Source organism: Adiantum capillus-veneris, chromosome 20 (genome assembly GCF_014529385.1).
Source record: "Adiantum capillus-veneris isolate H3 chromosome 20, ASM1452938v2, whole genome shotgun sequence".
In the NCBI taxonomy this organism is placed as follows: Eukaryota; Viridiplantae; Streptophyta; class Polypodiopsida; order Polypodiales; family Pteridaceae; genus Adiantum; species Adiantum capillus-veneris.
In genome coordinates, this window is record NC_140950.1 from 135,030,422 (window position 1) to 135,045,757 (window position 15,336).

A 15,336-nucleotide genomic window follows, 5' to 3' on the forward strand; every position below is an offset into this window, starting at 1 on the left:
GGCCCATTAACAACTGAAATCTGCGAAGATCCTCCCGTAGTTCACCGTCCATAGTCTTTTGAAGTGCATCTTGCACCACTCAATTCCATGCTAGCCATTATGTGGTTGCCTCTTCATACCATGTTTGGAGCCCATCTGCTATCTCCAGATATTTCTTTTGGTATGCTAGCTCAGTGTGAGGTGGGTATAGAGCTGGAAAGAATCGAGGCAACTCAGCTTTCTTAACTGGAATGACATAGAGCAAAGCTGGAGAGTCAGGGACAAATTCTAAGAAGTTCAGTACTATCTGATTTTTTTTGCTGCATCATTTTCCTTGTAAGTCAAACTAGGTGAAACAGGCTCTTGAGATGTGTCTCTTGTTCTCTGAGCAACATTCTGGTCTTGGGTCCTCTGCTGCTAGCCTCATTTAATTCTATTAGGTCCTTGACCTTGAGATCCAAAACTCCTCTAGCACTTTGCATTGAATGAGCATATCCTTCAATTGGCACCTGGTCTCTGTCATACATTGGTACATAGGCTTATTGCCTAGCAGTATTCCACCTGAAGCCCAAGTGACCTGAGATGCACATATCTATCATTGCTAATGAGGTCCCACTCTGGAATCCTTTTCAATACTTGCACACATGCAAGGTGAGCTGGTAGTCATTAAATTTCCTAGTCATGATAACTGGCTGACTTCCAATCTGCAACCAGCCGTTGGCTCCCACATAGAGCATCTGAAATCGTTCCAGATCTGAGTAAATGGAATCATCATCCAAAAATTGGTCGATCTAAAAGGCTTTGGCTCTCCGTAGACTCTTAGTAAGTGCTAAAAACTCAGTGGATCCACATCAGTAACAGCTTTCCCCTTATTCATAGTTGAATCCACTTGGTCTCCCATCCTCTAGTTTGTTGTTATGAATATGGATGGTCTGTTGTTGGTGGTTCATGTTGCCTTACGGGGTTTCCTGCCATTTAATTTGGAGGTGCACTCCCCGTCGATGTCCCCCTAGTGGATGCCCCTGTGTTATGAACACCCGCTCCATCCTCCTCATCATCATCAACATTGTCAGGCTTCTTCTGGTGTTGGTGATCTTGGTCTTGATCTCTATCCGCCTCATCTTCCTCATAATCATCATCCTTATATTTTTGGCTATCAATAAACACAATGATAGCTTCATTGACCAATGTCGCAGTGTATTGTCCTGCTTTTTCTCTGAGTTCTGTGTAGACTGCCTCAATAAAGGTCTCAAGATTAGATACATTAAGAATAAGATCCCCATTCTTATCTACAATCTGTACTAAATTGTGGTAGATGTATTTCTGGGATATAGCATCCTTTGTTACTCAATGTGTTTTGAATAAATCCCTATAATATGATCTCTTAGTCTCCAAAAATGTCTAGTAGCAATCAGCATCCCTCAGAGCATCTTTCTTTGATTCTTGAATGATCCTATTTTTTTTTAGAAGGTCGTGAATTTTCTTTTCTAGTGCTTCCTTCTCCTTCCTGTGTTGTTGTTCTTGAATCTGTATAGCCAAGTTTCCAGCTGCCCAATTGGTTTTCTTCTACCTTAGCTTCTTCAGCTCCTTTTGGGCCTGTTGAAGTTCTTGTTGTTGCAGTTCTCCACTGGCATTGGAGTTGGAGGTTTGATATTCCATCATTTGACTAATGGTGTTTACTATTGTGTTTTAGCCCGATTGAATGGCTGTTGCACACCCTTGAGTAATCACATCCGAATCCATGTTATCCATTTCATAGGCTGTCACTGGGAATGGATATGGCAAGGTAGCTCTATTTGGTTTCTTTATCACCAGTCATCCCTTAAGAGGTTTTATCTGCAACCTTTGTAGTTGATCTAGCTTGACCATTGCCATATTACTGATCTTTGGTGAAGAGCTACTGCCCGAGACTTGGTTAGCTTCTGCAGTTCTGGTGGCTTTAGTTTGTAGGTTAGTAATGTTAGTGCGATCAGCCTGTGTCTACCTTCGTTGTGTGTTTTGCTCAGTGGTGGTCTTGATACTGACTGGTTTCTAAGTTCTTGATTTAAATCCCTTGATTAAATCCAGTGTTTTGGGCTTTTTAATAGTAGGGCCAATATCTTCAACAGTAGTAGGGCGCTTCTCCCCTACCTACTCTTTGCCCTTGCCTTTTCCCTCAAAAGATTTTGATGGGCTTTCCTTTCTCTGTGACTCAGTCTATTGTGAATCAGCTCTATCGGACACAGTTTGGTCCTGTCTTTCCACATTAGATGAATCTAAATTGATTTGATTTGCTTTGGAAGTATTTACCCTGCCCCAAATTCTATCAATGATGACAGGTACTGCAGGTTGACTCGCCCAGTAGACAAACTGCCATACGTACCAAGCTTTAAAGAGGCTTCTAGATTTAACCTTGGCAGTCTACTACGTGACACTATTGTACAAAATTGTGCAATGTTGATATTAGCCTCTACGTCCAATATTTTGGCTAGTAGCATTGTGAACACCTTTTTCAATAAATATGTGGGGTTGTTCTTCAAGCTGATGGTCTCAGCAATAAGCCTGTACATTGTTGTATGTTCAAGTGCCACCAATGCAATACCATGAGCCCCATCTTTTCTCTTCTTTCTATCATGATCGTCTTCTTTCAGATACTAGCTGACTTCCTCAACGGTCACTGGTGTGGCTTTTTGGTCATTAGAGAGTTTGAAAACGTGGGCCACTTCACCAGCAATCAGTTCTAATGTGTGACCATGAATCACTACATTACTTTTTTCATATTTGTACGTAGCGAGCACCTGTTGCGTGATTTGCCTGTCAAAAGGAAGTGTTGTGGCTTCCCTAATAACCTCTAAACCCCATAGTTTGAGCAATTTTTGCTCACTTTCTTGGAATACATACTTTGCTATCTTACTGTGTGGTATGAGACCTAGCGACTCCTTAAGGCTCTATGTATGAGCGTTGATCTTGTCCATGGATTCCTTCATATATTATGAGTTGGTCTTTCTACCCATACACAACTCAAACGAAGAAGTATTGGTTGAAGAATACTTACTTGTTGTTGATGTCGTGAATGAGTCGTTGAAGGAATAGTGTGGTGTGTCAGATATGGTTAAGGATTTTGGCTCTATGAGGGCGAAGCAGGTAGCTGTGGGTTGGACACACTCTCTGCAGGTTGAGGAGCAAGTGCTGCCGAGGGTTGTAAGTAAATTGTGGATGGGAAAACCTGTCGCATAGTTATACATATCCTTGCCATGAATGCTCCACTGGCCGACCTTGATCTTTGCTCCCTACTTGTGGCGTGTCAAACATGCATTGGCTTGTCCGTTTAATAATTACTAGAGAGATTCACTTTAGGATGTGGTTCGTTCTCCACTTGTGACTGGTTGGGGCTTTAAATGGTTTATTTATCTTTAATTGAACCAATCGGATGATTGGTACTAGCTGCCTCACTGAACTGACAGAGAACAAGTCCAGTAGCTCCCCTTTTGGTTTTGGTTTTGGTTCTAGCTCCACTAGAACCCCTTCTGTTCTTGAATAATAGAGCTTAATATTTGCTCCATTGTATACTCCGGGCAGCAATAGACCCATCAAATCTCTAATTCTCACTGTTGCATTTGAAAATACCCAATCCACCTAATAGGGCACTGGCCATGTTATTTTCAGGTTCGATTTCTTTGGTCTCAGTTTGGACTGGTAGAGTAGAACTAGGTCACCTCTCTCAAACTCTCTAACCTTGATCCTACTGTCCTACCAATTCTTTCTCCTTTGCTGCACCACTTCTTGTTCCAATATAGCCCGTTGTCGTATCTCATCTAGCTACAATAGATCATCCAATTGTTGCTTCGGGTTCTTATTGAAATCCATCCCATATTCAACTGCTTAAGCTTGGAATCACAAATTCCATGGGCACAACTTCTTATGTGCCATAAACCAGTTTAGATGGGGTCATACCCGCCGTGAATTTGTAAGCAATTTGATAGGCCCATAATTCTATCTAAAGTTTGGTATCCGAGTGGTGTGGCTCCTTCTGAATAGTTTTTGTAAGAATAGTTTTGATGGCTTTATTACTACATTCAGTCTGGCCATTGCATCTGGGATAATATGGTGTTGACTTGCTATGTTTGACTGAAAACATCCCCATGAAAATCTCCATCATATCATTAATGAAGCGAGTGCCCTGGTTTGACACTATCTCAATGGGATAACCATATCTACACATGATATTTTCATAGAGGAATGAAGCAATTGACTTAACAGTATGATCTGGTAGAGCTTTTGTCTCCACCCATTTGCTGACATAGTAGGTAGCCATAATGATATACTTGTACCCTCTAGGAGTTATCTTTTTGAATGGTCCCATGACGTCAAGTCCCCACTTCATAAAGATTCCTAATGGTATGATTGGAGCTGGTGGTGTCATGTCAGCTATTGTAGGTCTACCCATCCTTTGGCAAATGTCATAAGTCTTACAAAATGTTCTGACAGCAACCATGTAACATTTAATGGTCTAGTAACTTGTGTGTAGCGGAAAATAACATAGACATAGTGAGCATTTCATTAAGAATAGATTCCTAATGAGCATAGCAAGAGTGCTTGGATGGAGAGAGCAACAAAAGCATAACACCTAGTTAGATAGGCATGAACAATACTTCAAAAAGAGAGAGAAATTAAGCTATTGACAACAATTGAGGACCGGATTTACATGGAGCCGGTCCCCCTCCAAAAGTCTTTGTATTATAGATTCCCCCCATCAAGGGAGACATTTTACAATACAATACTTTGTGTTCCTTCAATAACTTGCTGGTGCAATGAAGATGGAAGCTTCAAGCACCAAGCTTACACTTGAAAACACAACATCAATTCCCTCACGATATCAGACCCAAGACCTCACACACCTTCGAAGATGGTGAGAGCTAGCGGGGTATGAAAGTAGATCGAGAGAAAGAAGGAGTATTCTTATGAGAAAGAAGTATGTCTCCTCACATAATCACTCTTAACAGCTTAGCATAGCTTAGTAATTAGCATGGTAAAGGAGATGAGCATGCATTGGAGCTTGGCTCTTGGTTGGATTTGCATCACAAAGCCAAGAGTTGTCGGTGTAGGCCTCCCTTCTCACAAGCTTGGAGTAGATGATGAGCTTTCTATTAAAGCTTGAGAAGGAGATAGTCTTCTTTACTTCACACATGAGATTGTGTGAGTGTGTGAGTGATAATGCCTTGCAAAAATCAGCCCCCTCTCTCTCTTGGTCGACCCCTCTTGCTAGTTTCTCATTAGTTATTATGACATTACCTCTCTCTTGAAATCATAGTTGGCCTCGAGTATGAGGTAGAGAAGATAAAGCGTAGTCATTAGTTCTTTTTCTATAGCAGGTAGAGGATCCCTATTTTACCCTACGACGTCGTTCCAGAATGGATGACTAATCCATTTGGCGTTGAGAGCCTAAGATGTCGTAAGCATGTCTGTGCATTAGTCCTATCAATCTTCCATAATAAAGTGACAAGCTCTACTTGGTGTTTGGAAGACGTCATCTCCGCAAACTTGATCCTAAGCATGCATACTTCTTAATATTTGTGCACAAGAAAGAAAAAGAGAGTCTTATAAGACAAAAACTTTGTTCATTTTAAACATTTTTACATTTTCTTACTCTAGGGAATCCTTGTAAGCATTGACAAGGTTTAGGTTATCCTTTAATTGTATGTCTTGCATCCATCTAGCATCTTCAAAAGGATAGTTCTTAAACTTAATAAGATACCGTTGGATAATCTTACCACCTTTCAATACCTTGTCTTCATGTCAGAGAATGGACTCGGGTTGCAACACCTCTTCTTGTTCCTCGATCTCCGGTGGGTCTTCAATAGTTGGTTCTTGAGGTGGCTCTCCTTTGTAAGAATTTCGTAGGCTCACATGGAAAGCATCGTGTATGAGCGAATGATTGGGCAACTTGAGTTGATAGGCCATCTCATTGATTGGTCTAAGAATGTGGAAGGGACCATAGTACCTTTTTGCTAATTTAGCATAGTACTTTTGGTGTCCCGTAGGATTCTTGCCCGTTGTGTGCCTTAATCGAGCCTTGGGAAATTTAAGTAAGACCCAATTATTTTGTTCAAAGGCTTGAGTTCTTTTGTGCTTATCAACATCAGCCTTTTGCCTTTGCTATGAGATAGAGATAGCATCCTTAATCTTTTGGAAATATTCTTGTAGGTCTCGGCTATACTCATCTATAGGAAAGGTCTTCCCATGTACCTTAAGTAGCAGGGGACTTTTAGATCTTCCCTCAATTACCTCAAGCGGTGCTTTTTCAATGGAGGTATGTATAGTGTTATTGTAGGCATACTCCACTAATGGTAAGTACTTCTCCAATTGGAGCCTTTGATCTACTTCCGTTACGTAGGCTTTTAATATCAAGAATTGTTAGGTTAGCTATTTCACTTTGTCCATCCGATTGAGGGTGATAGGCGAAAGAGAAGTTTAGCCTTGTCCCTAAATTCTCAAAGAGACCCTTCCAAAAATTATTGTCATTCTAGGATCTCTATCCGACACTATGGAAATTGGTAAGCCATGGTACTTGAAGATTTGTGATATGAAGAGGGTTGCCATTTGATGGGCTTTGATAGTCTTTTTGATAGGTATAAAATGAGCTTGTGTGTTGAACTTGTCTACTATCGTCCATATTCCCGTATTCCCATGGATAGACTTAGGCAATCCAAAGAGGATATGCTCTCCCATGGTGAATTAGGGATTGGCAAAGGTTGAAGCAATCCAGGTTGCTTCCCTCTATCAAACTTCGTCTTTTGGCATACCACACATTTAGAAACATACTCTTGTAATATGTTTCTATCCCTTTTAGGGTAGACTGAATCCCTCTCTGCCCCGCATAAGGAGGAGCATGAGATTCATACATTACTTTCACACATAGTGAGTTAGTAACGCATAGTCTATTGCCATAGAGAAGATAACCATCTTGTAAGGTAAATGGTTCCTCTTTCTTCCCTAGTGCAAGGGCTGAAATCACATCTCTAAATTTGGGATCAATAGCGTACTCATATATCATAGAAGATAGCTCATTGTGAGTTGCTATGCATACCACATTCACTCTCGATCGTTTTGAGAGTGCATCGGCTACTTGATTATGCTTGCCAGTAACGTGAGCAATATGAAAATGAAATTGCAAAAGGAATTTTGCCAACCTCATTTGTTTGTCGGAGAGCTTGGTCTGCGTCATGAAGTACTTAAGGCTTTGGTGATCCGTCCCACAGAATGAAAGGAGTCCCCGATAAATAGTGCTTCCACGAGTCTAAGGCATGTAGAACTGCGAGGAGTTCCTTTTCATATATGTCTAGAGCTTGCTCAAAAGGGTCGAGCCTTCGACTTTTATAGGCTATGGCGTGCCCTTCTTGGAGCAAAACAGCTCCAAGGCAATCACCACAAGCATCACATTGGACCTCAAATGGCTTTGAGAGATCCAAGAGTGTAAGCACAGGTTGAGAGATAAGCTTTTCGCAAGCATTGTTCTCCTTGGCAGACCATGTATACCTAACGTTTTTCTTTGTTAGGTCATGTAATGTTCCCGCGATTTGTGAGAACTTTTCTATGAAGCGTCTGTAGTATGCACACGTACCTGTAAAGCTTCTTAGTTCATGTAGATTCCTTGGGTTAGGCCATCATTTTATTACCTCTAGCTTTAATGGATCCATTTGGATGCCATCTTGAGAGATAATGTGACTTAAATTGAATCTCTTGTAAGAAAAACTCACTTTTCTTTCGATTAATATAAAGCTTATTCTCTCGTAAGACTTGAAATATTACCTATGGACCTATGGAGGACTCGACAATCCTATGGAGGACATCACAGACTTTCCGTTGTTGCTCATCTATGCTAGTAGCACTCGATGTGGATTGTAGAACATCTAACCAACCCACATGATAGGTGTGTCTTCTTGTGTACCGATCAGTTAAAGCTTCTGCTTGTAGGTCATACTCCCAATTTTCGTTTAGGAATATCCCATCTAGGCCTGGCGTGCTGGAGGTTTCCCTCGAAGTGGAAGCATTATTGCTCCCATCGCTTGCCCCTCCGTGACTGCTACCTTGGGAGCACTCGGTTGCTCGGCTGGCATGATTGTTGTCATAGGAGCCTTTGCTTTTAGGGCTCGACTTTGTTCTAGCCTTCGTAGGTTCTCAATTTCCCTCTCCCTTGTTGCTTGCATATAGCGTTCGATCTCTTGTACTTCGGCAAGACTCCTACCATCGGGTAGTAAAACCTCAGAGGGAGATAGTCCTAAAGGATAAGGAGGTGCATTGGATGGAACATTCACATGCACACTCTCAAGAAGCATAGGGTCTATTTTAGGCATGAATGACAAATTTACTTCCCCACTCCCTTCATTTATTTCATTAACCGCATGTTCGGAGCGAGTAGCTCTACTAAGGGTCTCTTTTAAGCGGCTAAACACGCTGGACCCGGGCCGTGGGCCCATGGCATGCATGTCTTGACTTGAACTATAAGGGTTTGGTGTAGGATACCCCTCCATGACTTCGTAGTCAGAGGAAGAATCACTAGACGCGATATGAGGATCTTGGGTCGCGCTACCTTGAGTCCCGGTCGAAGGTCCAGAACCTAGGGTGGAGGAATAATGGGTGCCCGCGTAAATGAAGGCACTACCAATATGCTCGTGCTCTAACACTCGTCTAGAGCGTAGGTTCATATGACTTGGATCCCCTAGAAGTATCAGTGAGTGCGCGTGAAGGCTGCTCACCTAGTAATTTTGGGTGTTTTGCAACCCAAGTCTTTTCTTATTTATTTATTTTTTGATTTTTTGGTCCTTTTTTTTTGACCCACCTATAGAATAGAACGTATGATAGCTCAAAGCGAGCGTCTCGGTCAGAGGGACGTGCCGTGCTTTACAGCCCTCCGTTTGGTCACTTTATGCCCTAGGAATCCCTAAAACTGTTAATTTTTAGTAGGGAACTAAGCCCAAATTAGAAAGTCTAAGGGTGCAAGTGGGAAGAGAAGGGAGGAGAGTGGAGGACTTGCCCCACATGCTCTCATTCCCTCTTGAGGGGGTAGGGTATATATATAAGAGTGAGTCTAGTATATATCATAAGACTGAGGACTAAGTCTAAGGGTGCAAGTGGGAAGAGAAGGGAGGAGAGTGGAGGACTTGCCCCACATGCTCTCATTCCCTCTTGAGGGGGTAGGGTATATATATAAGAGTGAGTCTAGTATATATCATAAGACTGAGGACTAAGGCTTGGGCTTGGGCTTGGGCTTGGGGAAACGATCCCGATCAAAATTTTAGTGTGGCCCCCCAGTCACTCACGCTTAAATATTTTTTATTTTTTTTTTTGAGGCGACGACCGCGCGCAGTTTAGGTGACCCTTTCTTGGCCACACACACTGCCAACACCTACCTACCCTCTCTGTCAACAGCTCACAGCTCACAGACAGCTCACTACCTTATCTACTTACGAACAGTGCTGCTAACCACTAACTAATCTACTAACTAATCTGTTAACCACTCTACTAACTGCTTACTGACAGTGGGCTAGCTGTCCACCTACTTCCTCTCTCACTACCTTACTGTGCAAAGACTGTGTGCAGGAAAACCTTGACAGAAAACTGTGTACAGACTGTTTGCAAACAGAAATTGCTAACTGTCTACCTACTTATTCATTCACTGCGAACAAGCTAACGACTACTAATTGTGCAAAGACTGTGTGCAAACAGAAAACACAACATTATGCAGAAATCACAGAACTTGTAGACAATACAGAAAATAACAACTTGCAGAAAAATAACTCATTCCTCTTCCTCTTCTTTCCTACTACAAACAACTCATAGGAGAAGCACAAGGTGCCTCTTGGGCTTAGTCCAGGGCGATTCCGCGGCAGCGGCGCCAAAAATGTGCGCTCCTTGCCGCACTGTCGAAGCAAGGGCCTTGCCTAACACTATGTGCGAGCCACAGACGGCTCCAAGCACACAACTAGCTTAACTAGTAAGCTCAAAAGAGGGCAATGGTGTGTCACTCACCGCTCTATGCTCCTGCCATGGAGGATTCCTCGCCGCGAAGAAGAAGGAGACACCGCTACGTCGCGCTCAACCGCTTCACCGCCGTCGTGCCGCCGCAATGCTCTCTCTCTCTCTCACACACACACACACACACACACACACACAAGGAGGTGAAGAAGAAGAAGATGGAGATGGAGATGGAGCAAGAGCACTCTTCTATTGCACAAATGAGAGAATAAGTGAATTTTAGGTTTAGTTGGCTTTTAAATGAGCTCACCCCATTCACACTTGGGCGCCCATGCTTAGCCAACTAATCCCTTGAATGTGCCAGTTAGAGTGCGCCACTCATCGGCGATCACTCTTACCCTTTTCCTATTGGACCGACAAGCCCGGTACCTGACTCTACCAAATAAATAATACAATGTCCACCGTAGGTTACAACGTCCGTCTCGTAGGTGATAGGGTGTCCGTGAGCTGTGAGGGTTAACAGAGCGAGAGAGAGAGATAGAGAGAGAGAGAGAGAGAGAGAGAGAGAGAGAGAGAGAGAGAGAGAGAGAGAGAGAGAGAAAGCTCTCCTCCCTTGCTTGTCCAAGAACGAGGAAGAGAACTGCTTCTTTCCCTTGCTCATGCACGAGAGAGAAATCCTTTCTCCTCCTCAATCTCTACGTTCATGACCTTTCACATCTCCTGCTCGTTTTTTCTCAAAAGATCTCCTCTTTTTGCTTCGATGGCATCCTCGTCTTCTTCTTCAAACTCGGCACCTTCTTGAGCTCTGCTAGCCTCTTCTCTTTTTACCTTCTCCTCCTTGTTCCTTCGTTCATGCTCACCTCTTTGATCTCCCTTTGCCCGGCTTTGCTAACTCTGGAGGGAGAGAGTTCCCTCTTGCTTACGCACGAGAGAGGAGAGAGAGTCGAAGAGAGAGAGAATATCAATCGAGAGGGCCAAAGAGCTCGGACCTTCCTTCTTCTTATGCTTCCTCCTCCTCCTCTCCTTCATGTCATAACTCTCCTTTCTCCCTTGCCCTCTTGTTCCCTCTTCACATTTATGCGTCCAAAAACACCTTATGCCCTCATTTTTTAGGCTCTCTCCCCCTTTTTGTTGTCATGCCGCCGTGACAAGGCGCGTAAAGCCCACTTGATGATGTGGCATCAAAATTTGCAACAACACCAAACACGGCGGGAGTAGGGCCAAAATGGAGCGCCGTGGCGAGCTTTGCATTTTCCCTTCATGCACGTTGTCGTCAGAGTACCGGTCTAGCCTACACGAGCATCTTCTTCTTTCCCTGTGCCCTACCTCGCTGCCTGTCGTCTTTCTCCATTGATTTCTTCTGTTTTTCACACACTCTCCACACCCTTCTTAATTGGGTGGACATCCCATGGGTGACCGACTCCTTGCTTTTTGGGCCATTGCCCCCAATGGGCACCACATTGGACATATATGTCCACCAAGGCATTGCGTTGTACAACATTTGACATGCATATTTACCAGGGCTTTGCTCCACAACGAAGAAGGCATCATGTTTGGAATTCACACAGACCAAAGCATTGCTAAGCACAACATTTTTCTTCATTAGTCCTTGACTAACAATATCATCGTGAATTTTATTGTCCATACCAGCATCTCAAATAATTCCACGTGCTTCTAAGATGCACGTATAGGTGATTGCACTTGCCGGGAGGCATTCCCTTTGCACTCAATTGTTTATTGCTTGTATTCACTTTTCACATAATGCCAAAATTCTCTAGCTCAGCAGTGCCGTCATCTGACACCGGCCTCAAGCCGTAATATCTCATCATGTCGGACTCTGCCTGACGAGCCGTAAATCCTTGTAGACCTCTCAAGCTTCATAGAACGCATACAAACCCTGTTGAGGAGGCCAAAATTCCTAGATGGCACCCTGACCGTGCCGACCAGACTGGTACGACATTGTCCCCCTGTGAAATATAATTTGGCGATATCTTGGTAATCGTAACTCCGATCTTTGATAAGATCGACACGCTCCACAAAGTGAACACTTCAGGCCAATGCATACACTTCATCTCTGTCCCCTCAGCTGCAATTCCCCAATCCGGTATAGATTTGCAATTGACTCAAACTTCAACATGTCATAACTTCTTTACCGTAGCTCCAATCAACGAGCTATAAAGACAGGCCGGTAGAGAACTTCAAGCACTGTAGTTATAGATCATAAACTCCTATCTGTGCTCACTTCAATCATACTCGTTTTTATCATCGTTAAAGAATTTGTTGGCCCTTTAAGCCATATTTGGCATACATTCAGTATTAGACATGGCCTGTTACCAAGCCCTGAACACTATTCGTTAATCAAGTAACTTCAAATAAGCTTGACATGCATATTTATGGTATCTTTCTTAGCATGGGAGCGGAGCTGCACGACATCCACCCCCTCTGAACTTGCACAGCCTCCGATCTGTGCCACCTGCACTTTAATCTACATCTGCTATAGGTACCTCAAGCTCTTTTCCATCATCAAACTCACGTAACTCGTAAACATATTAAAAATAATATGAGGCTTATACCCTATCATCAATGTTCTAGCTTAATTATTAGGTAGCTGCCCATCAGATATCCTTGAACCGTATGCCATATCTCCAAAGCATTCAATTATGAAAACCTGTTTAGTGAATCTCGCCAGACTCAAGTGCTCCAGTTAATGATGCACACAACTTGACCATTAAGCTCACTTTAGGGAGCCATCAAGCTCAAGTATGCCTTACTCTATCTGCACACGAAATGGCCGTCAAGTCCTTTACTTCAAGTTCTGGTAGCAGAACCAACTTAAAAGATGTGAAGATACATCATCAATTGTCCAAATAAGTCAATTGGAAGCTAGACATGCAAGCTTATTGATCACATAACCAAAACTCTTCTGACTTAGCATAATCTAGAAACCAAAACCTTGTACCATGCAACCTCTACAACAGATAACTGATACTCTTCAAATCTTCAACTTGCACTTCAGTAGCCCCCAGGGTCAAATGGCAAACCAATCATTTGCCCCACTGTGAGAATTCCTTTAAAAAATTTGCACCATCCTCTAGGATCATAGGGAAAAAACAAGAATCTCAAATCAGTAGAGCATAAACATAAATTATCCCACAAATCTTCATGAAAACCTCCTAGACCATACGTCATATAAGTCAATTGCCCCGGATGATGCATATCTCTGTCACACTTGGATCAAAAGCTAGCTCAAAATCCCCTACATCATAGGGTAACATCAGATCCCATACAGCATCAGGTATCACTAGATACTGCCATATCCCCTGTGCAAGTGGCTCATCCAATTGTCGATCATCAATCACAGGTAAAAGCATTGATAGTGCACCTTCACTCTCATTAGTATTGGAATCCCAATCATGCATATCTGAATACATCAAGTCTCTTGCAAAACTCTCTTCATTAGGCTCACAAGATGCATCAAAAAACAATTCTCTATCTTGTAGAGGCTCAAAATCAAGTATAGCATCATCCAACACAACTGCATAAGGTCATCATCAGTTGTATTTAAACAAACTTGCTCATGCACGAATCTAGATTGATTGGTATCCGTAGCATCTGTATTTGAGAATCCTTCCAAAGCTTCGTCCAATAAGCACATAAGATCTAGGTCCAGCGCTTTAGAAGATTTCTCCATCCTGCACATCTCAGCTCGCTATAAACTAAGATTTCCACATATGACATGCATACTAAATACATCTGCTGTGCTGCTGTAAACTGCTCTTTAAGTCTTTCACCCTCATCCAAATATCTTTGTACTTCTGTAGCACAAAGTTTAACATGCATGTTGAAAATTTCATCTACTACCCTGTCTGTATCATCGACACAATGAAACCAATCATATTCAACACCAATAGATTGCACTTCACTAAGCACCCCTTCTAAATCAGCATCATCAACAAATTCAGGATCACTTTACCACATCGGTAGCTCTGGGTCATAGAAACTTGTCAAAGACGAAGTCTGGACCCCCTCTGAATCATCATCATCACGTTCAAGATCAATTTTCTACTTTGGTAGCTCGGGGTCACAGAAACTTATCAAAGACGGAGTCTGTACCCCCTCTGAATCATCATCATCACATTCAAGATCAGTTTTCCACTTTGGTAGCTCGGGGTCACATAAACTTGTCAAAGACGGAGTCTGTACCCCCTTTGAATGATCATCATCACGTTCAAGATCAGTTTTCCACTTTGGTAGCTCGGTGTCACAACAACTTGTCAATGAGGAGTCTGCACCCCCTCTGAATCAACATTTTGCAGATCTTCAAACACATACTCTTGCTTAACCAAGTCCTCAAAATCTAGTATATCCAAATTCGATAAATCTGTTATACCCAAATCCATGGTCCCGTTGCTCTCAATTGCAGCCTTGCTTTGATCTATAACATCTACATCATCAATCAATCTATGGTAGAATTTGTACCAAAAAAAATTTGCTCTAATTTTGAGTCAGTAGCAAAAGTATCAGTTGAAACCGAATTTTCATGCATGTCTACTTGAATATGGTTGCAGTCATTCACCTCCACAATTTCTTCTTGAGCTTTAGCCAACTCGTTGTTTTGATCCTCTAGTTTCTTTTCCTCCTGTAATGCATGTATAGGTTCTTTGCAAAATTCACCCTGTGTATCTTGAGGTTGTAGAACATCACTCTCAAAGACTTCTACTCCATGCAAGGCATATGCTAAACCCAGCTTTTCGTACAAAACTTCAACTATATCTTCATCATTAGCCTGTAAGAAGGTAGCATCTTGTACAATACACTCATCAATCATAGCTTCTAATTTCGATCGTACTTGTCCTCAAATATCTAAGTAGCTTGGTAGACTTGCATACACATGCAGTGCCTCGTGACTAATTAACACCACCTTGTCAGGTGGGATCTACGGTCCACCATCTTCAAACGATATGAACCATCCATTTATTCTCAAGAATAAAAAGATTTCAATCGGTTGAGCCTCTGCGACTCGAACCCACCACCTACTCAAACGAAGACCATGACTCTCCCACTAAGCTATCACGTGCCACTTGAAATGGAGGTGTGAACATAGAATCATATAGCAAAAATGACGGGGTGGGGATCACATGGTGTTCACTTGGAGATCACTTTGGGATGGACTGGGTCACACTGCAATCACTTTGGGATAGTCGGGGTCACACTGTAATCACTTGGTAATGGGTGGGGTCACAAGGTGACCACATGTTGATTCTGTTCTTGATAGCTTGCATAGTGATCATAGCTTACTTGTACAATAGCTTCTTTGAAGTATTCCCAGTCGTTGTTGTAGGATTTGGTAACCTCTTGAATCTGCTCCTTCAAATCTCAACTCACTAACTGATCAAAGGTTCT